Source organism: Anolis sagrei, chromosome 1, assembly GCF_037176765.1.
Source record: "Anolis sagrei isolate rAnoSag1 chromosome 1, rAnoSag1.mat, whole genome shotgun sequence".
Lineage (NCBI taxonomy): Eukaryota > Metazoa > Chordata > Lepidosauria > Squamata > Dactyloidae > Anolis > Anolis sagrei.
The window spans coordinates 169,875,494-169,899,835 of record NC_090021.1 but is presented as its reverse complement, the minus strand read 5'-3'; the positions used below and the strand labels follow the sequence as shown (position 1 = coordinate 169,899,835).

The window sequence follows — 24,342 nt, the reverse complement described above, 5'->3', positions numbered from 1 at the left end:
AGGCTGAGAAGAGACATGATAGCCATGTATAAATACGTGAGAGGAAGTAATAGGGAGGAGGGAGAAAGCTTGTTTTCTGCTGCCCTGGAGACGAGGACGCGGAACAATGGCTTCAAACTACAAGAAAGGAGATTCCACCTGAACATCCTGACTGTGAGAGCCGTTCAGCAGTGGAGCTCTCTGCCTCGAAGTGTGGTAGAGGCTCCTTCTTTGGAAGCTTTTAAACAGAGGCTGGATGGCCATCTGCCAGGGGTGCTTTGAATGCAATATTCCTGCTTCTTGGCAGGGGTTTGGACTGGATGGCCCATGAGGTCTATTCCAACTCTAGGATTCTATGATTCGATCAAATGAATATTATACATTATATGATGGAATCAGCAGCCAACAGTACACATAGCGGATCAAAATTTAAAAAGGTTTGTCGATGAGACTAACAAGAAGAGAAAACCTGATAAAGAACAAGATAGTTTCTTTAAACAACCGGGTTGGTAGGCAAATAGCTACTGACACTTGGGACAGCTGCAATATAAGCTAAAATAATGCAAAAGGGACATATTTGGCCAGATACAATCTGTCAGCCCTGCTAACTTCTGCCCTTGCTTCCTTTTGATCCACATTTGGATAGACATTGTGAACCATTTTTAGACACATGTGATTGTATTTATTCTTTTTTCAGTAACTACATCAACATAGGGATAGGACTGTGCATCAAGATGTGAATCCCATTGAAACATATGTGCAGTGTGAACAGATGACTTTCACATATTCAAATATGTATTTAAACTCACATCCAGTTTACTCACATGGTATCAAATTGAGCAAATTATGCATGAGCAAATCCCATTCTCTCAGGGCCGTAGCCAGAAAAATTTTTTGGGGAGGGTTGAAAATTTCGGAGGGGGGGGGTTGAAACCTGCCTCCTAGCTCACGCTGAAGCAAAGAGCACAGCAGGGGGCAGAGCAACCTTCCATAGCCTGCAGCTCCACCCCTGTCAACCATCTCCACCAAGTCTGGCCTCCTTAATGAGAGCATTCAACACACACACACCCAACTTGGTTGCTTCACTACATTGGCTATTGCTGCAAGCAATGGCAACTGAATAAATTGTCAATATTTGCTTGAGATAGTGCTTACAGTTCTGGAGGGACTCTTAATTTTTTTGCATCTCATAGACTTAGCATGGGGATTTGGTTAACCAGTTAAAATTCATGAGTAAACCAGGTTTTTTTAAAAAATCTGAAACATTTCGGGGGGGGGGGCTGAACCCCTAAAACCATCCCCTCGCTACAGGCCTGCATTCTCTTGAACAAGCCAGTCTACAGGTGACCACTGCATTTGGCACATGGAAAGTAAACACAGATTAGCCAGCTGGACAACCAACTGTTCTCTGGGATGTAATACCTAGCTAAGATAACACTATCACTGTTTATGTGTTTCAATGAGTGTGTGCATCTACCAGTCATTGGGCATATAATAATCCTTCAAGTAAAAGGAAGGAGAACACAGTAGCTGATATCAAAGAGAGGAGTATAGATTTCAGAAAAAGTGCTCTGCATGCACAGATCCATTGAGACATATTCATGCAAAATTCTATGGGAAGGTAAAGAAACTACAAGAAAAACAAACCCACTCGACACACTGTTACTGCAACAATCTTTTAAATTCCAAAAATAAAGACTGAAAGAATGGCAGAAAGAGAACATAGTAACAATGCTCCTCAGCCAAAGCAAACTGGTACTACTTGATCTGTCTGAGGAGGATAGGGCTGGAAGAGCACATACTGTTGCTCGAATGATATACCTTCTGGTTCCTGTTCCAGAAACCATTTGGATGCTTCTATTTTTTTAAATTCACTAACAGAGCATTCCTTTTTTAAAAACCCTCTTTTTTGGCCTTCTTCCTGCACTAGAGGAATTGCAAGAACGAACAGTTGTATTACTGCAGTTGTATTGATTTAGTACACCCTCTTCCAGAAGCACACAGAAAAGAACAATTTTTCTGTTGGTTCCAGCACTTTGAAATTCCTATGTTTGTTACCATGAGAACTTGATTAAAATACCGCCTCCATTCTGGGAAGGGGGATGGTAAGATCTTCTTTCAACCTTTCAGTAAAAGCTAGTTCTCGTATACTCTTGGTGCATTGCAGCATTTTCCCGATCACCATCATGTTCTGCAGTGCAAGGCAGCAGAAATGCTTTGGCAGATTTCATGTTGTTGCAACCTTTTTCCTCGACAATACTGAACTGTCAGAGCAGCTTTCATCCCGGAGTAATACATAATAAGTCTGTATGCTCATGTATGCTATTTATCTTCCGCCCTGATGAAAGCACCCAAGGCTGAAAATTGCAAATGGGTATTTCCAAACCCCTCAAGGGCCAGAGGTGTGTGTGTTATGTCAGAGTAACCTCGGAAATGGGGTGTATTTGAATGTTGTTTTCTACTGTCTAATTTCCATGCGTGCCATTTGAGAAAATGCATTTGTACTACAGAAATTTGTACTTCCTTAGATCTAGACACTGCATCAATAGGAGCATAGTGTCTAGATCTAAGGAAGTAATGCTACCCCTCTATTCTGCTTTGGTTAGACCACATCTGGAATATTGTGTCCAATTCTGGACACCACAATTCAAGAGAGATATTGACAAGCTGGAATGTGTCCAGAGGAGGGCGACTAAAATGATCAAGGGTCTGGAGAACAAGCCCTATGAGGAGCGGCTTAGGGAACTGGGCATGTTTAGCCTGAAGAAGAGAAGGCTGAGAGGAGATATGATAGCCATGTATAAATATGTGAGAGGAAGCCACAGGGAGGAGGGAGCAAGCTTGTTTTCTGCTTCCTTGGAGACTAGGATGCGGAACAATGGCTTCAAACTACAAGAGAGGAGATTCCATCTGAACATTAGGAAGAACTTCCTGACTGTGAGAGCCGTTCAGCAGTGGAACTCTCTGCCCCGGAGTGTGGTGGAGGCTCCTTCTTTGGAAGCTTTTAAGCAGAGGCTGGATGGCCATTTGTCAGGGGTGGTTTGAATGCAATATTCCTGCTTCTTGGCAGGGGGTTGGACTGGATGGCCCATGAGGTCTCTTCCAACTCTTTGATTCTATGATTCTATGAGAACAGTCTGATAGAAGCAGTTGAATAACAGAATGGTCCTGTGATTCCACATCCTCCAAAAGAATATAAAACTATTGAGGAACTCTCTGCCCCGGAGTGTGGTGGAGGCTCCTTCTTTGGAAGCTTTTAAACAGAGGCTGGATGGCCATCTGTCAGGGGTGCTTTGAATGCAATATTCCTGCTTCTTGGCAGGGGGTTGGTCTGGATGGCCCATGAGGCCTCTTCCAACTCTATGATTCTATGAGGACTATTCTCAAAAGTAGTATCATAGTCTGTAATAACTGGAGAGCCATTATTAACAAATATTGCAATGGATGTTATTCCAACCAAACCTGATGTAAAGAAGAAAATAAAATAGGGAAGCTTATAATGGATCCAAGAGAGGGTGGATACATTTCAACTAAATATTAGAACCAATGCATTGATACCGGTTACACTAATGATGGTGGAGGCTCGAAAAACTAAACCAGAATGTAAAGTACCATTTGCTTCAATGAAAGCTTTCTGGGAACAATACGAGGAAGGGCCTTTTTGTTTGCAACACTGTATAGCCTCCTCTTATTTGCTACCTCTGTTTCTGTCCTCTATGGCTACAGTATTGAGGAATGAAAAGCATGATGGGCAAAGAACAGGAGGATGGGAGAAGCAGGAAAAGGAAGCCTTATGGTGGAAAATGTGGACATAGGAAATAAACTTCAGTGGGACAAAGACGAAGAAGAAGAGAGAGAATAGACAGTTGATGGCAAGAAAGCAAGTAGATGTGGCCATAGTAATGGCCAAAGGGTAGAAGAAGTGGAAAGAAAACACAGAAAAAAAATACAAAAGAATGAAAGTAAAACAGAATAAAGATCTTGGAAGAGAGGAAGTGTTGGCAACAAGCTAATCTACTAACCTGGGTGGGCAAAAGTTGTCTTCAAAGCCTTGTATTACAGTCCACCTCACACCAATTAGCCCTTTTCGGGTGGAAAAAAAGAGACAAATGGCATATTTTTGGGTGCTTTTGGAAGGAATTATTCACCTTCAAAACTGGTTGCAGACCTTCTGCTCATTTCAGCATAAACATGTATGGTTTTCTAAACAAGAAGATGCTTTCTGGTGACTTCTGATTTTTATATATAAAAGAAACATTTTCTTGATCATCCTTAAGACTCTCTGGGGGTTTCAGGACAGAAAATATTGTAGTTCCTTCTAGTCACCAAAGTTGCTTGTCACTGCACTAAGTAGAAAGCAGAGGAACAGGAATGCAAATAGGGCTCCAGAGACTGTTAACAATGTTAGAGAAATAAAAGATGCTTAAAGAGGTAACATGATGAAAGATCAAGCAGTTAAGGATCACATGGAACATAATATTTTGTAAATAATATAAGCAAGTCATCCTTTGGACAAGCTATTTGGGGGCAGAAATAGGGGATGCTATGTTTTATAGTTAGAGATACATATGTCCAACTTGGATTTTTTTTAAAGTATTTATTTTTTCTAAACACAGAATTGAGCTCACTACCTCTAACACAGACCTCACTACCTCTGAGGAAGCTTGCCATAGATGCAGGCGAAACGTCAGGAGAAAAATTGCCTCCAGAACATGACCATATAGCCCGGAAAAACCTACAACAACACAGAATTGAGCTGTTTTGTGAAGGGGTTAAAAGGGATTTTATTATGCCAAATATACCCTACTTCATCCTTTGTATGCAACCCTTATATGCATCTGATTGTTGACATAATTATGATTGTGTGTTGTTAACAGAAATAAAGGTGTTAGATAGAAACACGTGTAATTATTGTGGGGCGCTGTCGATAAAAGGTGGACTGGACTGGATTTTAGCCTACATTTAAAGATAAAAGTTTTCTTTCACTTTCATCCTTGTTATGTGTGCACATATTTTTCTAATATCATTAATTTCCTTTCAGTGGGTACGTTGGTGAGAATTCCGAATACTGTTCTATTATCCAGACTTAGGCCAAAAGTTGGCATTAGAGAGAAAAGAATAGTCCATTTTATTTGGGGGGGGGGGGGGGGTTGAAGGAGGAAAACCATTTCCAGCAATTTCCCCTCTCAACTTCCCATTTCATAAATGATGGTTGTTTCCACGATGGGGATATGGGTGGGGGGAATAATGGGAAATTGTTTTACTTCTTCAAGTCCCCCCCACCCAATAAAGTGGACTATCCTTCTCTTTCTAGCACCCCCTTGTGGCCTCCACCTGGATAATGGAACAGTACCGAAATTCCCAAATTCATGGAGCTATTGGAGCTATTTATTTATTTATTTATTTATTTGCTTTGCTTCTATACCGCTTTTCTCAGCCAAAATGGCGACTCAAAGCGGTTTACACAATACAAGTTATCACAACAATATCAAAAGGCAATTAAAACACATTATATAAAGATACAGATCAAACAATCATTATCCTAGTCGTAACGCCTCAGCAACAAATCAGAATCAGAATCTGTAATCATAATCCTTATACCATTTCCTATGTTCGATTGTACAGTCTTCCAGTATTCCATTGCACTGTTTAGCCAAACGCTTGTTCGTAAAGCCAGGTCTTGACCTTCCTCCGGAACGCCAGCAGCGAAGGGGCCTGTCTGATGTCTACAGGTAGGGCATTCCACAGCTGAGGGGCCACCACCGAGAAGGCCCTGTCCTTCGTCCCCGCCAAGCGTGCCTGCGATGCGGGCGGGACCAAGAGCAGGGCCTCCCCTGCGGGTGAGATAGGACATGAACTCTCAATGCCCATGCATCCATCCTCATTGACATCTAGACCAAATAACAATATTTGGAAAAATGGCTATTTCCTTCTCTTCCAAGCTCCAGACAGGGCTATAAGCCAGGAAGGAGGCTATTAGTAGAGTTATATAATATACATTTTATCATGATGGCTGGCATCCATCATGATGGGCAATTTGTAAATTTCCCATAAAAGACCCATACAGTAGAAGCCAGGTCCTGTAGCAAACAAAGAGGGTTTGGGGCGCTGGAAAATGGAGTACTGAACAATAACATGTCCAGTCACCTTCCACCAGACACAGATGGTAAGAAAAGCAGGCATGGCAGCACCCTGCAGGGGTCATTCTACCATAGACTACTGTGGTGGGGAGCTTTCAAGGTGCATTTTAAGAATTATATCAGGAGATGGGCTGTAGATATGTCACCATAGCTACATTTCCCATGTAGGAATTCAGCTCAAGTTTAGCATAGGTGTTTTCAATAAAAACATAACCATCATAGCCTTTGCAGTGCCATTTTCCACAACAACCTATCTTTGATCCCAACCCTTAAGCTGAGAATGATTATAAAGGATAATATAGTATTTATAACACTACAGTGGCCCCCTGGTATCCACTTGGGTTTGATTCCATGACCTCCCCATGTACTCCAAAACCTATTTCTGAAGTTTGTTGGGAGGGTGAACTGGAGTCCAGGAAGACCATGTATACAATCTTGAGCTCAATGGAGGAATGATAAGATATACATCTAGCAAAAGTCCCATCTACACTGCCATATAATGCCATTTGAAACTGTATGATATGGTCATTGTAGACTCATATAATATAGTTCAATGTAGAAGGGGCCTTACAATTAAATCAGCAAGTGTAAAACCTGACACAGAACATCTGGGTTGACACATTGCTGCAAAAAATGAGGCAGATCTTTATTCCTCATGAGAACTTGGAATATTTACATATATTTCCCAGAAAGCAACTTTGGCAAATAGCCCAGCCAGCATGGTCATTTTTCCAAATAATGTTATTTGGTCTACATGCCAATGAGGATGGATGCATGGGCATTGAGAGTTCATGTCCTATCTCACCTGCATTACAATCAAGCATTCCTTTCTCCACTTTAAGCTGTACTTTGCAATATAAGACTCTACTAAGAGAACCCAAGGTGATTTATCCAGAAAAATATTGTGTACCCTCGCTTTTGTTTTCACTCTGATGTTAACGAAATAAATTGTGGAAGCTGTAACCATCTCCAATTGTATAATCCCAGGCTAAACTATTTGTATTCCAGGGCAAGGCATGTCTACAGAGGTGAATTAGTCAGTTCATCATTCTGCTGCTGCATGATCATCATCATTATCATAGCTATCAAATTCACATCTCTCAAAAGTTTAAAATACAACTAATCTACTAACAGGTTTAAAAGCATAAATATTTAAAAAACCAAGTCTAAGCAATCACCCTCAAGGGTATACTGAACATACAAAACTCTTCACCTGTGGATGGGAATATTTAGCCTCCTTTGTTCTTCACCACCCTAAAGATAGCAACGAGAATCTAAACCAGCGTTTCTCAACCTGGGGGTCAGGACCCCTGGGGGGGGGGGTCATGAGGAGGTGTCAGAGGGGTTGGCAAAGACCATCAGAAAATACAGTATTTTTTTTTTTTTGGCCATGGGGGTTTTGTGTGGGAAGTTTGGCCCAATTCTATCGGTGGGATTCAGAATGCTGTTCAATTGTAGGTGAACTATAAATCACAGCAACTTCAACCCCCAAATGTCAAGGTCTATTTTCCCTAAACCTCACCAGTGTTCACATTTGGGCATATTGAGTATTCATGCCAAGTTTGGTCCTGATCCATCATTGTTTGAGTCCACAGTGCTGTCTGGATGTAGGTGAACTACAACTCCAAAATTCAAGATAATTGCCCACCCAACCCTTCCAGTATTTTCTGTTGGTCCTGGGAGTTCTGTGTGCCAAGTTTGGTTTGGTTTCATCGTTGCTAGAGTTCAGAATGCTCTTTGATTGTAGGTTAACTATAAATCCCAGCAACTACAACTCTCAAATGACAAAATCAATCCCTCCCCCAACTCCACCAGTATTTAAATTTGGGTGTATTGGGTATTTGTGCCAAATTTTGTCCAGTGAATCCTGTGTATCAGATATTTACATTACAATTCACAACAGTAGCAAAATTACAGTTATGAAGTAGCAACGAAAATAATGTTACGATTGAGGGTCACCACAACATGAAGAACTGTATTAAGGGGTCACGGCATTAGGAAGGTTGAGAACCACTGGTCTAAACTCTCTTTGAAGGGACATCTGGAGTATGGGAGCGGTAATTAAAAAGGTCCTCTGCCTTATTCCCTTCATATGGTGGTGGGACAAAGAAAAAAACCTTCACAGAATATCCCAAAACACAGGCTGGTTCATATAGGGCAGTGGTTCTCAACCTGGGATCCCCAGATGTTTTTGGCCTACAATTCCCAGAAATCCCAGCCAGTTTACCAGCTGTTAGGATTTCTGGGAGTTGAAGGCCAAAAACGTCTGGGGACCCCAGGTTGAGAACCACTGATATAGGGGAACATAGTACATCAGATAATTGGAACCTAAGGTGTGTACAAACGATTTTCCTACCTCTCCAGGATCACCTTCATATAGATCACATCCATAGCTAACCGGGACACCTTGAAAATAATGTTTACTCCTATTATCGCAAATGAAACTCTGGAAACACCCTGGAAAAATTCCAGATTAAAATATTTAATAGTTGTGTTGTTGTCATAGTATGATTAAGTTTGCTGGAACACCACTGGTGAAATCAACAAAGGAACATCGCTTTTTGGATACAAAGCACCAGATTAGATCAACGCCCTGTAATTTATGGTTCTGGCTCCTTCTTTTTAATCTCCAACATCTCTGTACTATATTTGAGAAAAGAATCTATGTGTGTGATTAAATGTATGTCCTGTTTCCCTTGAAAACATTTTCAGCTGTTTTACTTTGGAGAGTTAGAATTCATTTCTCATACTCACCCAAGTCTAAATTGTACCTATGATGTCCTATTTATAAGTGCCCCATGCAAAGTGGTGTTAGGTGGTTTTATTGGAGCTGATGGAGTCAGAAGCAAATATAGTCAATTCTCCACATTTAGAAATCTCTTGACAGTCCAGTAAAATTCTAGGATTAACTTTGTATGAAAGTTGACCTTAGAGCTGTGTTGGAGGACTTACTAGAGAGATTTTCTCCCAGTCAGAACCCCCCTTCCCCACCACCACCACCACCTGGAAAAAAAACCAACCTTCATGCAAACCAGTCAAAAGAAGAACCATAAGGTAAATCACTTCTAATATATACTACCAACATGTTGGTATGAAGCAGGAGTCCTCAAACTAAGGCCCGGGGGCCAAATACGGCCCTCCAAGCTCATTTACCCGGCCCTCGCTCAGGGTCAATCTAAGTCTGAAACGACTTGAAAGCACACAACCACAACAACAAGAATCCTATCTTATCAGCCAAAAGCAGGCCCACACTTCCCATTGAAATACTAATAACCTTATATTTGTTAAAATTGTTCTTCATTTTAATTATTGTATTGTATTTAAGGGTTTTTTTGGGGGGGAGGGTTGCACTACAAATAAGATATGTGCAGTGTGCATAGGAATTCATTCATGTTTTTTTCAAATTATAATCCGGCCCTCCAACAGTTTGAGAGACTGTGACCTGGCCCTCTGCTTAAAAAGTTTGTGGACCCCTGGTGTAAAGTATGGGTGTGAAAATCAGGATCACAACTTGTGCAATTGCAGATACTGCTGTCTTGCTATCTCTTTACCCTTGGATCAATACAGTTGATTTCCTAGATGTGTAGATTTGTCAAAGGCCAGATTCATGGAACAAAGTTGAACCAGAACAAACCCAGATTATTGGAGCAAGAGTGGAGGATGAGAAGAGTATGTCTTCCTTTATAACTAACTTCCAGCATCAGACAGTTATCTATAGTTTTCCAAAATAAGCATATTTACTGTCGCAAGTCTGAAAAGAATGCCAGTTCTCATTTATGTCCAGCCTCCTTTATGTCTGCCTTGCAGTATCCCCAGGCAAGCAGAATGGGATGAAAAGTTCATCTTACAAAATAAGCCATTCTCCAGAAATGCCAGAACACTTACTGAGTATTAGAATTTTTGCAATGCAAAAAGTATTCCCAATTCGGAGGAAAATCAGTTGCTTTGATTTTTTGTTTTGTTTGGAGATTTCTTAATGAATTATTTATATTCAATTTTGCTAGTAATCATATTCAGCTGTGTAGCATATGAGTCCTCAAAAATAAAAAGAATAGTACTGTACCTGATTTCCCAGGAAACAGAGAAAATGACAATTTAATACAGTGATGACAATTTAATACAGTTTCAAACCAATATTGAAGAAAGTGCTTTCATTGTGCAGATGATTACTTTTAAAATCCTGGAACCAGATTGAGGCCCAGATGGTGATTACATAAACCACAGAAAACTGGTGTACATTAAGGGTTTTCTTTCACATGCTTTTGTGAAAGTTTGTTGTCTTGCCACCACAGCTTGAAGCTAGTTTTAAACTACATTAAAAGGTCAGTGTAGATAGGATCAACCTCTTCTATACCCACCCTTCTCTCCCGTAGTTGTTGAGAAGATTTGGATGATTGACCATCCATAGGGCTCATTTAGAGAGAACACTAGTTTGGCAGTATGAGAGCAAACCCAACATCCCTATACTGTGGTGGCCCTAGGTAATTTTCAAAGGTAAGCAAACAGTATTTTGGCACCCCCCCCCCCCCAACCAATCATTGATATATATTTTCTGTTCGTCGTGGGAGATCTGTGTGCCATATTTGGTTCAATTCCATCATTGGTGGAGTTCAGAATGCTCTTTGATTGTAGGTGAACTATACATCCCAGTAACTACACTTGCCGCACTTGCTCCCTTGCCTAACCTGCTTTGGGTCCGGAGGCGTGCCTGAAGACCCCGGCGTGTGCACCAAAAGTCACTTCTTCTCCTGACTTTCTCCTCAGCCATTTGGACCAAGAGAGAGAGAGAGAGAGACAGAGACAGAGACAGAGAGACAGAGGTGGAGATGCCCACCTTTCCTGAAGGTAGGCACAAAAACAGAGGAGGGAGTGGAGGTGGGAGATACCTCCAGCCAGAGGGGCTCTCTCTCTCTCTCTCTCTCTTGGTCCCAATGGCTGAAGAGAAAGTCAGGAGAAGAGGCGACTTTTGGTGCGCACACTGAGGTCTTCAGACACGCCTCTGAACCCGAAGCCGGCCAGACGCGGCGGCTCCGCCCCTTGGCCCACCTGCGGATTGGGGAGAAGAGAGGAGGCAGGTGGAGTGCCAGGGGATCAGGAAAGGGAGCTGGTCATGGGGAAGGGATCGAACGCAGAGAACGATTGAGCGCCGGCTCTGCTCGCGCACCCAGTGGCCGGGTGGAGCAGGAATGAGAGGGGCTAGGCGAGGCTCAAGGGCCCAGCCCCTTTGGGAAGAGGATCACCCGGCAGCAAGGCAAGAAAGCCGAGGCTCCCCCCGGACTGCTAGGGCTGTTGTGAGCTGAGGGGGCGCTCCTCAAGTGGCAGTCGAGGGGCATTTACAGAGGCGTCTCTGCACCCCTGGCAAAAAAAAGTATTCTGCGACCGCTTACTTCGTGTAATGGACGAGCCGCCCCTGAGGCCAGGCTTTGATTGTGTCTGCACCTGATCTCTCTGGGGATTCTGGGCCTGTAAGTCTGGGTCTGCAAGTCAGCAGGAGAGCCAGCAAGAGATTTTAAGCGCTGAAAATAAGAGGTCTCTGTCTGAAGGGCACATTCCAGAAAGGCGGTTTGCTAGGGATGCAAGGTCAAAAACAGACCTGAGCTCAAAGGATGAAAATGAAAATCCAGGTGGACAGAATAATGAGAAGCTAGATCGGAGATTTGCATTCCGTCAACACATAGCTTCTCAGGAGAGTGTACGAAGGTCAAGATGCCTATTAGTCAAGAAGTCCTTATCAGGTTCCTATGAGAGAGGCATGATTTTCTGTCTAAATTAGCTAGACCAACAAACTGTTTCACCAGACAAGGCAACACCGGTGTTTGCGTATAAAACTTATGTCAAGTCAAGGGACTAACATACTTAATATCCAAAAATAAGGGGACCCCAATAAGAGAAACTGATTGGACGAAAATGACAAACTATCTGAAACAGAAGAATGGAAATACAATAATATAAATGGAAGACAAAATAAGATAGAAGAAAAGACAAGATAAACGAAAGAAGAGGAAAAACCACTTTGAAGAAAATTAGGAAGTCAATAAAGGAGATATATACTATCCTTTTCCTGGTTTTAACTACCTATCTGCTGTTTTCTTGTTTTCTCTCTTTTTTTTCTTCTTTTTTTCTCCTTCTATTTCTCTTTCCCCACTCTCTCTCTCTCTCTCTATCCCTGTATTTTTATTTTTATTTAGTTTTTTTGTTTTTTGTGTGTTATTATTATCTCTATTATTTTGTATTTTAAATGATAATTTTCAATAAAGATTATATTTTTAGAAAAGGGATTTCTAGTTCCATGTTTCATCTTTCCTTTTTGTTCATGTTTCATGATTCCAAGTTGTTGAGGACTGTTCCTGAATCTCATGTTTTGGATTTATTCTGCTTTTATATTCCTGGTTTTTGATGCTACTCATGTACTTTGATTCTGTGGATTAATCCTGATATTTGGACTTTATTTTTATACTATTTTGCTGAATTGCTTTTCATGTATTCTTCATTGAACTGCCTTGCTATTTTACCTTGGACTGGAGGGTGTGTTAAGTACAGAGGTGATTCCCGCCTTGGAGTGCAACATATACACTGGATAGCTCTTAAGAATCCACTGTCAATTGGGAAATCCATTTATTTTCCTTCCATCCACTGTGAGCATTGTAGCTAAATTCAGAGGGAATGAGGAAGTCAAAGAGTGGTGTTGGTTGTATATAATGTGGAGTTTAAGATCATCTGGGGAGGCCCTGCTCTCGGTTCCGCCTCCCTCACAGGCGTGATTGGCAGAGACGAGAGACAGGACCTTCTCAGTGGTGGCCTCTCGACTGTGAAACTCCTTCCCCAGCAATGTTAGATCAGCCCCCTACCTTCTGACATTCCACAAGAGAGTGGGAACATGGCTTTTTAATGTTTATTTAAGTGTACATTGTGTTTTAGGGCATCAAATAGTTGCCTTTATATAAAGCAGCCTTGAGTCCCCTCCAGGGTGAGAATGGCAGGGAAGAAATGTTGTAAATAAATAAATAAATAAATAACTGCAAAGTGTTATCTAGTCTTTGAGGTCTTCAGAAAAAAGTGGTTGATCTGAAATGCAGCAGCAATTATGCTAGCGAGAATTCAAGGTTTTTCCACTTTTGTGGGGGTCTTGTACCCTTAACCTCAGCAAATGTGGAAAATCGACTGTATTCCATCTCATTTCTCACCCTGCTTCTGCAATTGTATTATTTATATGAACATTTCATGTGAGGGGTTCCATGCCATATAAGACAGAGACAGAAATGGACAAAGTCGTGATAAATGGGCAAAAAGTCCTCAGGAGTTGAATGTAGCAGATTTGGAAGACTATACAAAGATGCAACAAGAAACAAGGGCTGAACGTCAGAATGGAACCAGGTCGTGAGAAGATTAAAAGACATCAGAGTGTCACATACCGTTATAGATAAATAACTCTGCATTAATAACTCTATACATTTTAAAACCTATTTAAAAGGCAAATATCTGGCCTGAAGAGTTTATAATCCAGGTTTAAACAGAATAGACTTGACAAATCTTCACTCAGTGTGAAGTTGGACATATCTGGCCCACACACTGATTCTTAAGCCTCTAATTCCTTCCCCCAATTTTTCAACCCCACTAAAATCACCTCCCTCGATGCACTGGCTTTCCAGTGTGTTAAATCCTTTATCGCAAAAGATATGCAACTCAAGCAATAAATAAATAAACTGGAAATACTCCCGTACTCTGCAAGACAATATTTGTGTCAAAACATTAACTATGAGAGGATGTTAATACAACACATCTTGTTATCCTGAAACGATTTACCTGAAACTGTCCCAGATATTTTTATCTGTTGTCTTGTGAACTTGTCTGATTTTCTTATGAATGGTTCATATTTATTCATAACTTCCAATCATAATTTTAGATGGTGTTTTCTATGTCTTATACGCAAAATGGCTGTGGTCCCCAGTCTATCTGGGCATAACCATATGTTCTTCTCTAAATCAAATGGCATTTACAACCATATTTTAAAAACTTCTCTGTCAGCCTTGGATTTTTCTGACAAAACATACAAATTTGGGTATTATTCCATTATCCGGATGGAGGCCATTAGGAGGTGCTAGAGAGAGAGAGGAATAGCCCATTTTATGCTAGGGAGGTTGAAGGAAGAAAACAATTTCCCCTGTTTTCCTGCTATTCCCCCTCCGCACTTCCCATATTATAAATGAGGGTTCTTTCCACCACAGGGACATGGGTGCGGGAAATAACAGGAAAGCAGGGGAAAATGGTTTTCCTCCTTCAACCCACCCCCACCCCCACAAATTGGACTATCCTTCTCTCTCTAGTGCCCCCTAGTGGCATCTGCCTGGATAATGGAACAGTACCCAAATTTGCTTTTTTCCTTTAACGCCTAATCCTGGATATTCCTGTGTTTTCTTTTTCCTCCACCACAACTTGAAGGGGAGGTATCCACCCTTTTGCATATTTCACTTCCTTCTGCAGATTTCACTTCTTTCCTCCAACCCAGTATTCATGAATAGTATACTTGCCTTTTTATCTACGTCAGAGAAAGGCAATGGCAAACCACCTCTGAACAAGTCCTACCAACAAGATGACCCTAGGGTTGCCAACAGCTGGATATGGCAACAGACTCCAAGGATGTTTTTGTGGTCTTCAATGCCTGAAGTTGAGAGAATGTGATTTGCTCAAAGTCAGTGGGTTTCTAAGGCTGAGCAGGCATTTAAACACAATGACCCAGATCTGGGTGCTTCAGTCTTTTGTCTAGACCAGGGTTTCTTAAAATTTTCCACTCACAGCTCCTTTCTGCCTGAGAAATTTTTCAGTGTTTCAAGGTATAAACGTATATAAAACAGGTATAAACATAAAACATTTACTGATAATAAATCAACACTGATACGGCTTGCTACACAGCATGATCTTTTTTTGTGGAGTCCAGCTGAAACATTTTCTATAGGGTCCACTGTAAATACTGCATGTTGTGGCTCATAGATTTGTGCAAATGAGTGGCATTCATAAAACTTTTACGGTTGCCCATTTTTCCCCTGACCACAATATTGAGGAAAGGGGACACCCTTTGAAATCCACAGTTTAAGAAGAAGTGGTCTAGAAGTGGTCTAGAAGAGGGTAGCATACTTGCTGGGTGAGTATTGAGAAGGCATTCCAAAAACACAAACATGAAGGTAGGTCTAACGTTAGGAAAAACGTTTCTCAACTTACAGCAGATTCATAAAAAAGCTTTAAAAGTACTTGCCCTAAGATCCACTCTAGTTGCCCACTCTACTTGCCCTAAGATCCATTCTAGCCGCTCTGCTTTAAATCAAGGGTGACTACCCACATCATGAAAACCGGAAAAACAGACTTACCTAATTATGAAGGTGGTAGTAATTCCTATGCTGTGTCCTGAAGAAATCAAGAAAAGTTCAATGTCCTGTGAAAAACAAATAGGTACCATTTAAATTCAGAAGCAATTATTTTCATAATACATTAATATCTTGTCATTGCCATTGCCATATGAATGCTTCCATATCTAATCCTAAATATTTCTTTCTGGTTGCGGTTTGTGCTTTTGGTATGAACTCTTTTTACTCTGACTGTGGATTTGACTCTCTGAATCCCCCGCCCAAGTATAAGACTTCTCCTGTTAGACAAATATGCATAAACTTTGAATATTCAATATGTTTGAATGGTTTTTAATTGTGAATTTTTTTCTACTGTTTATATTTAATTCTGTTTTTAATGTTTGTATATTTAAAATTGTGTACTAATGCTTTCATGTCAAGCCACTTTGAGTTCCCTTTGGGAGAGATAAAGTGGGGTATAAATCCTTCTCTCTCTCTCTCTCTCTCTCTCTCTCTAAATGCTCTGTTCGTTTTGAGTGACATCATAACTCAAAGTCTGCTGGACGAATTGCTGCCAAATTTGGCCACAAGACACCTACTAACCTAAGGAGTGACCATCACTAAAAAAAATGATTTTGTCATTTGGGAGTTGTAGTTGCTGGGATTTATAGTTAACCTACAATAAAAGAGAATTCTCAACTCCACCGATGATGGAATTAAACCAAACTTTGCAAACAGGACTCCCATGAGCAACAGAAAACACTAGAAGGATTTGGTGGGCATTGACCTCGAGTTTTGGAGTTGTAGGTCGCCTACATCCAAAGAGTACTGTGGACTCAAACAATGAAGGATCTAGACCAAACTTGGCACGGATACTTTATATGCCCAAATATGAACCCAGATGGAGTTTTGGGGAAATAGACCTTGACATTTGGGGGTTGTAGTTACTGGGATTTGTAGTTCACCTACAATCAAAGAGCATTCTGAATCCCAGCAATGATAGAATTGGGCCAAACTTCCCATACAGAACCCCCATGACCAATAGAAGATACTGTGTTTTCTGGTGGTTTTGGCAACCCTTCTGACACCCCCTCGTGCCTCTCCCCCCCCCCCTTGGGGTCCCAATCCCCAGGTTGAGAAATGCTGTCTTAAGGCCATCCAGTCCAACTTCCTTTACCAGGACAAGAAAACATAATCAAAGCTCTCCTGACAAAGAGCTATCCAGCCATAGATAGATAGATAGATAGATAGATAGATAGATAGATAGATAGTTAGACAGACAGACAGATAGATATGATTCATTCACACACACACACACACATATGAAAATTTCGATAGAAAATTGAGGCATACATTTGAATATTTAGAAAGGAAGACAAATGTAGACTTTAAAGTAGCTGCAAGGGGAAATTATTAATATAAAGGTAAGGGTAGCCTTCAAGTTGCCTGACCACTCATGGCGACCACATACAGTTTTCTTAGGCAAGAAGTATTCAGAGGTGATTTTGTCAGTCCTGTTTTGAAAATGTAGCCAATTCCATCTGGTAATCATTTGTGGTTTCCCTCCAAGTACTACTTTCCTGGAGTAGGCATGATATGGAGCAATAAGAGTATATGTTTGAGATGTCTAGTGCGCGTTTTTAAACAAGATTATTTGCAGGAAAAAAATGAAAAAAATCATCATTTTTCTCCTCACTGCAACAATGATGGTGAAAACTATCCCTATTTGGGGTTTATCCCATGCCCAAAATTGCATGTAGGTTTTTGTAAAAGAAAATGTTGTGTCATCTTTTCTGCACACAACACAATATGCTTAGGTAAATATGCATTTTTTTCGAACAGAACAGGTTCTCACTGTGAAGACTCCTGCCTGTCTACGAGTTTCCTCATTAGGATCTCCTGCTCCTCAATAAACCCATTTTTAAACATTTTCCAATTATTTTTAAATATTCCTTCCTTTTCTAAAAGAAAAGAAAAGAAAGAAGCTGAAAATAAGCTATAAGAATTTAAACCAAGCATGAATGAGGCAGCATCTCCATCTGTGAGAAACCCCCTTCTCCTCAACACTTCTTTCATAACTCTGTGACAAGTAAGGCTTCTCTCAGGATGCGGATGTGTGAAGGATTCACACTTTTCCATTTTAGGTTTATACATATACATTTAAAGCATGAGAGAAAGGGAAAACGATTTTGGAAACAAGCACAACCCACAATTAGACATATTCAGGATTGTGTAAGAGGCACTTGGGGCTTTGCTGCTCTATGTTGTGCTATTCTTCCACTTTAATTGCTAAGTCAACATCATAGGGAATTGTGGGATTTGCAATTAAAAGATGAGTATTTAGTAGTCTCAACCAGAGAGCTTTTAGCATCACTGAACTACAAATCTCAGCATTTCACAGCATTTCAACGTTCTGGTTACATCCCATATAGACTACTGCAATGCTCTCTACGTGGGGTTGCCTCTGAAGACTGCCCGGAAGCTACAACTAGTCCAATGAGCGGCAGCCAGATTACTAACAGGAGCGGGGTACAGGAAGCATACTACTCCTCTGTTGCATCAGCTCCACTGGCTGCCGATTAGCTTCCGAGCACAATTCAAAGTGCTGGTGCTGACCTATAAATCCCTAAACGACTCCGGCCCAGTTTACCTATCCAAACGGATTCTCTCCTGTGAACCATCAAAGTTGTTAAGATCTTCTGGAGGGCCCCTGCTCTCGGTCCCACCACCTTCGCAATCGCGTCTGGTGGGGCCAAAGGACAGGGCTTTCTCGGTTGTGGCCCCTCGGCTCTGGAACTCTCTCCCGATGGAGATCATATCTGCCCCTTCCCTCCTGACTTTCAGAAAGATGGTAAAATCTTGGCTTTGGAACATAGCATTCTCAGAATGATGATCGAGTCAATAACTGCTGACCACATTGGCGGATGGTGATGATTTTGTGATTTATCTTGACGACTTGGCTTTATGTAATTATTTAATCTGTATTTTAATGTATTTTAATGTATTAACGTATTATGATGTCATTATGTTTTAGCTTGTTTGTGTACGAATTTCCTGTTTTTAGCCGGCCTGAGTCCCTCTTCGGAGGTCAAGAAGACCGGGCTATAAAAGCTCTAAATAAATAAATAAATAAATAAATAAATAAAGTTACCGTGGCATTTATACTGAAGCAATAGCTCTATAACGGTGTCCAAACTTACTGAATATACTTACTGCCTATAGTGAGACAAGGTAAGAGCTATCAGGGCAGAACTTAAATGAAAAACATAGCCCTCTATTCTCGTCGCTTCTTTCCTTTTTGAATACGTGTCCAGGAAGTTTGCCAGGGATGCCTGGTCCTCAGAGAAAGTGCTAGTACTTTATCCTCTCTGTGGAATGATCCTTAATTTATCTATTCATTCTATAAAAACCCTAAATTTTGGTTCCAAAAGCCTTTGACTTATACATAAGGTTAACTTATACAGAGGTATACACAGGCAGGCAATCCCCAAATTACAAGCATTCAACTTACTAATGACTCATAGTTAAGAACAGTGGTGAGACAACAGGGAGTTAGAGATAGGACCTCATCACAGTAACTACTGGATTCGCCACAGTTAGTGGTGAATCCAGCAAGTCCTCATGAGGGGATTATGGCAAATCCGGTGTGGCCCGAAGTGGGGAATCCATTGCCCCACACCAGGCCCGTAGCCAGGATTTTGATTTGGGGGGGGGGTGAGTTTGATTCGGGGGGGCTGAGTCTGAGTGAAAGAGGGTCTACCCTAGCAAACCTTTTGTATCGTTACCCCAATACCCCCATGCATAAGGAATATATTGAGCATGGTGATCAGATCATGATATGAGTAAACATAACAGTTGAAATAACGTACCAGTAAGGACATCTCGCGGACCACCATGAGAATTTTTTTGGGAGTGAAGCCCCTCAAGCCCCTCCCCCCCCCCCAGCTACATGCCTGTCCCACACCCCGCATTGCCCCCCATGCCATGTACCCCATCCCATGGGGGAAGAGTCCGCTGCCCAGCTTCCCCCTATTGTGGAACACAGAAAGTCCCCTTATCAGGCATGGAGGTCTGCCAGAAGTAGATCAGCATCATGGAATGGGTGAAGGCAGTGTAGGATGGGCAATTTTGGCTGTCTTTCCCACTTCGGAGGGGAAATTCACTCCTTTCATGGGAAAAAGGTATTTCCACTGAAGTTGTCTCACCAATCCTCATTTCCACAAGAAGCCACATTTTTAAAAATACAATGATCACAGGGACGGAAAGTGAGGTGAAATATTCTGAACAAGGGCACAAACAGCAAAATGGACACCACAGGAGTGTTAACCTTTCCCTATGCTATCCAATATATTTAGCTGGACTTATACTCTAAAATATACCTGTTCAGACTTATAAACAAATTAAACTAAAGAACAAACCCACAGAACCTATCTTGTTCGTAACTTGGGGACTTTTTTTGTCGTGTCAGGAGCAACTTGAGAAACTGCAAGTTGCTTCTGGTATGAGAGAATCGGCCGTCTGCAAGGATGTTGCCCAGGGGATGCCTGGATGATTTGATGTTTTATCATCCTTGTGGGAGGCTTCTCTCATGTCCTCGCAGAGGAGCTGGAGCTGATAGAGGGAGCTTATCCACGCTCTCCCTGGATTCGAACCTGCAACCTGTCAGTCTTCAGTCCTGCCGGCACAGGGGTTTAACCCACTGCGCCACCGAGGGCTCTATTTGGGGACTGCCTGTACAGTAATTGTATGTAGGATGCAGAGCTTCAATATATTATGTTGGTGAGCTCATAGCAAAAGATTGCTCCATTTTGCAGCCTTTGCAGAGCTCCCTATGTGGGGGGGAAGAGGCACTAGTTGTCTCAATGCAGCTGTATTAAATGAGTTGATTGGAATTAGGAATCAAACTCGCATTGATCTGAAACCACCATTCATGGGATGCAGAGAAATTTTAAAAAATTAATTAAGCACCCCCTGGCTCAGCAGAACGATCAATAGAATGAAGACATCTAAATGCCTTTGGCATGAGCGGCCTTGCCATGCCTTCTGATGTACCACTGCAGCAAAAAATATTCAATATGTTTTAGCTCAAGCAATGTTGGCAAGCAGCCGTAAGAGTAGTTATCTGCTGTAGAAATAGCTATTAGAGAGATATCATCAAAGCCATGGCAAGGTCTGCAGCTTCTTAACATTCTAGATAATGGCGAGAAAAAAAGAGATTAGGTTTGTCTGGTCCACTTATTTTACAAGAAATGAAATAAGCCAATTAAGAGTCGTAAATTTTCCCCTCAAGTGAGGTCTGGTTTTAAATGCCCTAAAGCTATAAAACATAATTTACATATTATAGGCCAAGCACTCACATAAACAAAACACTGCTTTTAGTGTGGAGGAGTGCGGAAGATGGCAAAATTGACAAAACCAACTTTGGAACTTGTCACATGGCCATCTTTCCTCTTTAAAGTGATTTCCGGTGTTTACATCTGCATGAACCACAATGATTTTTCCAGTGTTTACTAAACTCAAATTTAAGATCAAAGTTCTAAATGTGTGATGCATTTGCAACAGATGTATACAATCCCTATGTATTTAATAATGTAGCAATTATATAATGATTATGAAAATCACCCAATTCTGACAGTGGATGAGGATTGGATGAAAAGTAATGACTCCACCTTCGTTACTTGGGTTTGGATGAGAATATTTTAAGAAATCAAACGCAGAAATTATCCTTAGAATGTACTCTTTAACTACCATCAGACAATTAGATACATTTCTGCCAACAATGAACAAGTTTTCTGAAGCTGTCATGGAAGAAATTGACACTCTGTTTCCGCAACCCATTGTGCACAGATTTTCCGATAGCCGAGCAAAGCAATAATGTGACCCACACGTTCTTGTGAAATGCCGATTATGCTTGAAATTTCTCTCTGAGTGATACTATGATTGCCCTGAATCAATCTGTCAACTTTTGCTTGTGAAACTTGGTGGTTGCTGTCACAGGACATCCAACTCTTTGTTTCTCATGCAAGCCAGATGTTCCCACCTCAACATCTTTAAACTTACTTGCCCAACGACACACAGTACTCAAATCAACACAATCACCATAAACAGCTTGCATTTTCTGATAAATCTCCTTCTACTGTCAAGAATTCAATGACTGCACGTTGCTTAAGTCGCATTGACCGACCGTATGTGGAGGGTTCCATACTTTGCACTTTAACAATACAACTGTTCAATGCTAAGGCGTCCTGCCAAAATAGAACTGTAGAGGAGAGTCTACTGAACAAACCAGTACCTGCCGCATACCAGTACTGCCATCTGTTGAGGAGTTACAAAGGTGGAGGCATTACTTTTCATTCAATTCTTCCTTCCTTCCTTCTCCCTTTCTGTGTATGTGTTTTGAATGTGCATATATGTGTGTATATATTTCTGTATATATTTGTGTATATGTGTGTATATATGTGTGTTTGTGTACATATGTGGTTTTGAGCATGCATTGTAATCTCTCTCTTTTTGGCTTTTTAAGTCTCTTCTGTTGTATTTTCCAGTGTTTTTATGAGTGATGGTCACTCGTTGGCCTGATAGGTGCATTGTGCCCAAATTTCGTGTCAATTCGTCAAGTGGTTTTTGAGTTATGTTAATCCCACAAATGAACATTACATTTTTATTTATATAGATTACATGTAATATAAAATATATAATTATAATATTGTATTATTATTAGTAGTAGTATTATAATGTATTACATTAAAATATTATAAATATTATATGTATATACAATACAATATATTATATTATATTATTAGTAAAGCACAGGAAACAAGATGGAACTGTCTTCAACTGTAGCCCCCTCTCTCTTCACTCTGGCCAGAGCAGTTGGTGCTGGGGAGGGGGAGGCCTCTCAACTGATGATATAGGCAGGAGACAAGATGGAACTGTCTTCTGCCCCCAAATTGAATTGTTCCCCCAAACATTTTTTTTCCCTTCATTCTCTTAAGTTCAGAGTGAGATGATAGAGAGGAGGTTTATCCATTGTATAACATCTTGGAACTCCTTACATTGCCTAGTGTCTCAGGTGGGTTGTTGTGGGGGATGGACTTCCAGAGCAGTTGTATTTTGGAAAGGGTAGCTACAGTCAGGGGCGGCTCAACCCATTATGCAAAGTAAGCATTTGCAGTATAGTTGATTTTGCCCAGGGGCACTCTTGGGGGAAAATAGACCTTGACATAGGCGAGTTGTAGTTACTGGGATGTATAGTTCACCTACAATCAAAGAACATTCTGAACTCCACCAATGATGGAATTGAACCAAATATGGCACATAGAATTCCCACGACGAACAGAAAATATATATCAGTGATTGGTTGGGGGGCGGAGGTGACAAAATACTGTTTGCTTACTGTTGAAAATTACCCAGGGCCACCTCTGGCTACAGTCAACATGCCCCCTTTCCTCTCTATTAATCGAAGTTTGATTTGCTGGCAAGATATTGTTTTGCATTGCCTTTTTGGCTATAAATCCTTTGAGGACACTAATTGATACATACTCTAGAGAGGGATCATTTAAAGCAAATGCCAGGGTCCTGCCTGCACCTGAGCCTCACTATGACATGGGAGGGGAAGACATTTATAGGTACACAGCATGGTCTCAGCCATGTAATCATTGCTGTGCAAAGGATGTTTGTTCTTTGCAATTATGGCCCACATAATATAAGTAAGGAATTGAGAAAGATGTTTAAACTTATAATTAATGTTGCTTTGAAAAGAGCAACATGGCAGAATTGTCATTAAAATTACATCTCTTTGTGGAGTGGGGCATGGATGGTGTTGTAGCAAATCAGACGAGGTGGGTCTGGGGGTTGTTTTGCTGATCCTGTCAAGAGGAGGCATTTTAATATGCTACTTGAAATACATGCCACCTGCTACTTTTATTAGCTATAATTTACAACGCAACCAGGGATTGTAAATTCTTACAATGGTTTAAGAGACTAATAAAATCAAGTGTTCATTGGTCTCAATCCTGCACCTCACCCGCACCCAAATGTTTTGTACATGGCACTGGGCTTTAGAGGACAAAAGCCAAACATGTCCACATAAACTATTGCTGATTTTGAAATGTTTTCTGACTCTCCCACACTAAGGACAGACTGTGATTGAAGGCAAAAGAGCTAACATTGAAGGCTTGAAATCTTCAAAGGCGGCTATAGTTCTTACTTCTTAAAAACACAAATTGGCACACTGCCTCAATGCAGTCTATACACTAAGCCATAGTTTGCATGAGTCACAGCTAAAAATTCTCATGATGTTTTGAACAGCTGGAATTTCTGTTATTTTTTTTAAAAAACATTTACAGCAGTATACATTTCTGCCTTTTTCATTTCAAATGTTTTCCTACTTTTGGTGAAATTATGAGTTTTTGCTTTCTTTTTCTATCACAAGTTTTAAATGCATTTTTTCCAGTGGTTTTGCACATTTTGAGACTTTTGATGCAGAAGAAGTTGTTTTTTTCATTTAAAAAGGCAATGTACAGAGAACACAGTGTCTGCAGCACTTTCCCCTGACCTTAATGAAGATCTAACCCCACTGTTCGCCTCTTTTGAGCTCCTCCCCCAGAAACACATTCTCCCACTACTAGGGTTTTATCAATTTTTATGCTGTACATTTGACCCACCCATTGTATTCTATTTCTTTATCTTGTTATTTTGCAATTGTTTATTTTATTTTGCTACTTTATGTATCTTATTTTGATGTTATTTTTGCTGTGTTGTATTTTATTTTGTTGCATTGTAATTCTGGGCTTGACCTCATATTAGCTGCCCTGAATCCCCTTTGGGGAGATGGTAGCGGGGTATAAATAAAGATTTATTATTATTATTATTATTATTATTAT

At 40.8% G+C, this 24,342-nt stretch overlaps 1 protein-coding gene across 21 annotated transcripts in view; it reads right to left on the bottom strand.

Annotated features, from left to right (window-relative positions):
• Positions 1–24,342, bottom strand: part of MAP2 (microtubule associated protein 2) — a 395,260-nt gene that overhangs the window by 159,198 nt on the left and 211,720 nt on the right. For all 21 annotated transcript variants that reach the window (XM_067470260.1, XM_060782323.2, XM_067470268.1 and 18 more), the window contains one exon: positions 15,482–15,546. The gene's annotated coding sequence lies outside the window, so the exon portion shown is untranslated. The remainder of the gene's footprint in view (positions 1–15,481; positions 15,547–24,342) is intronic.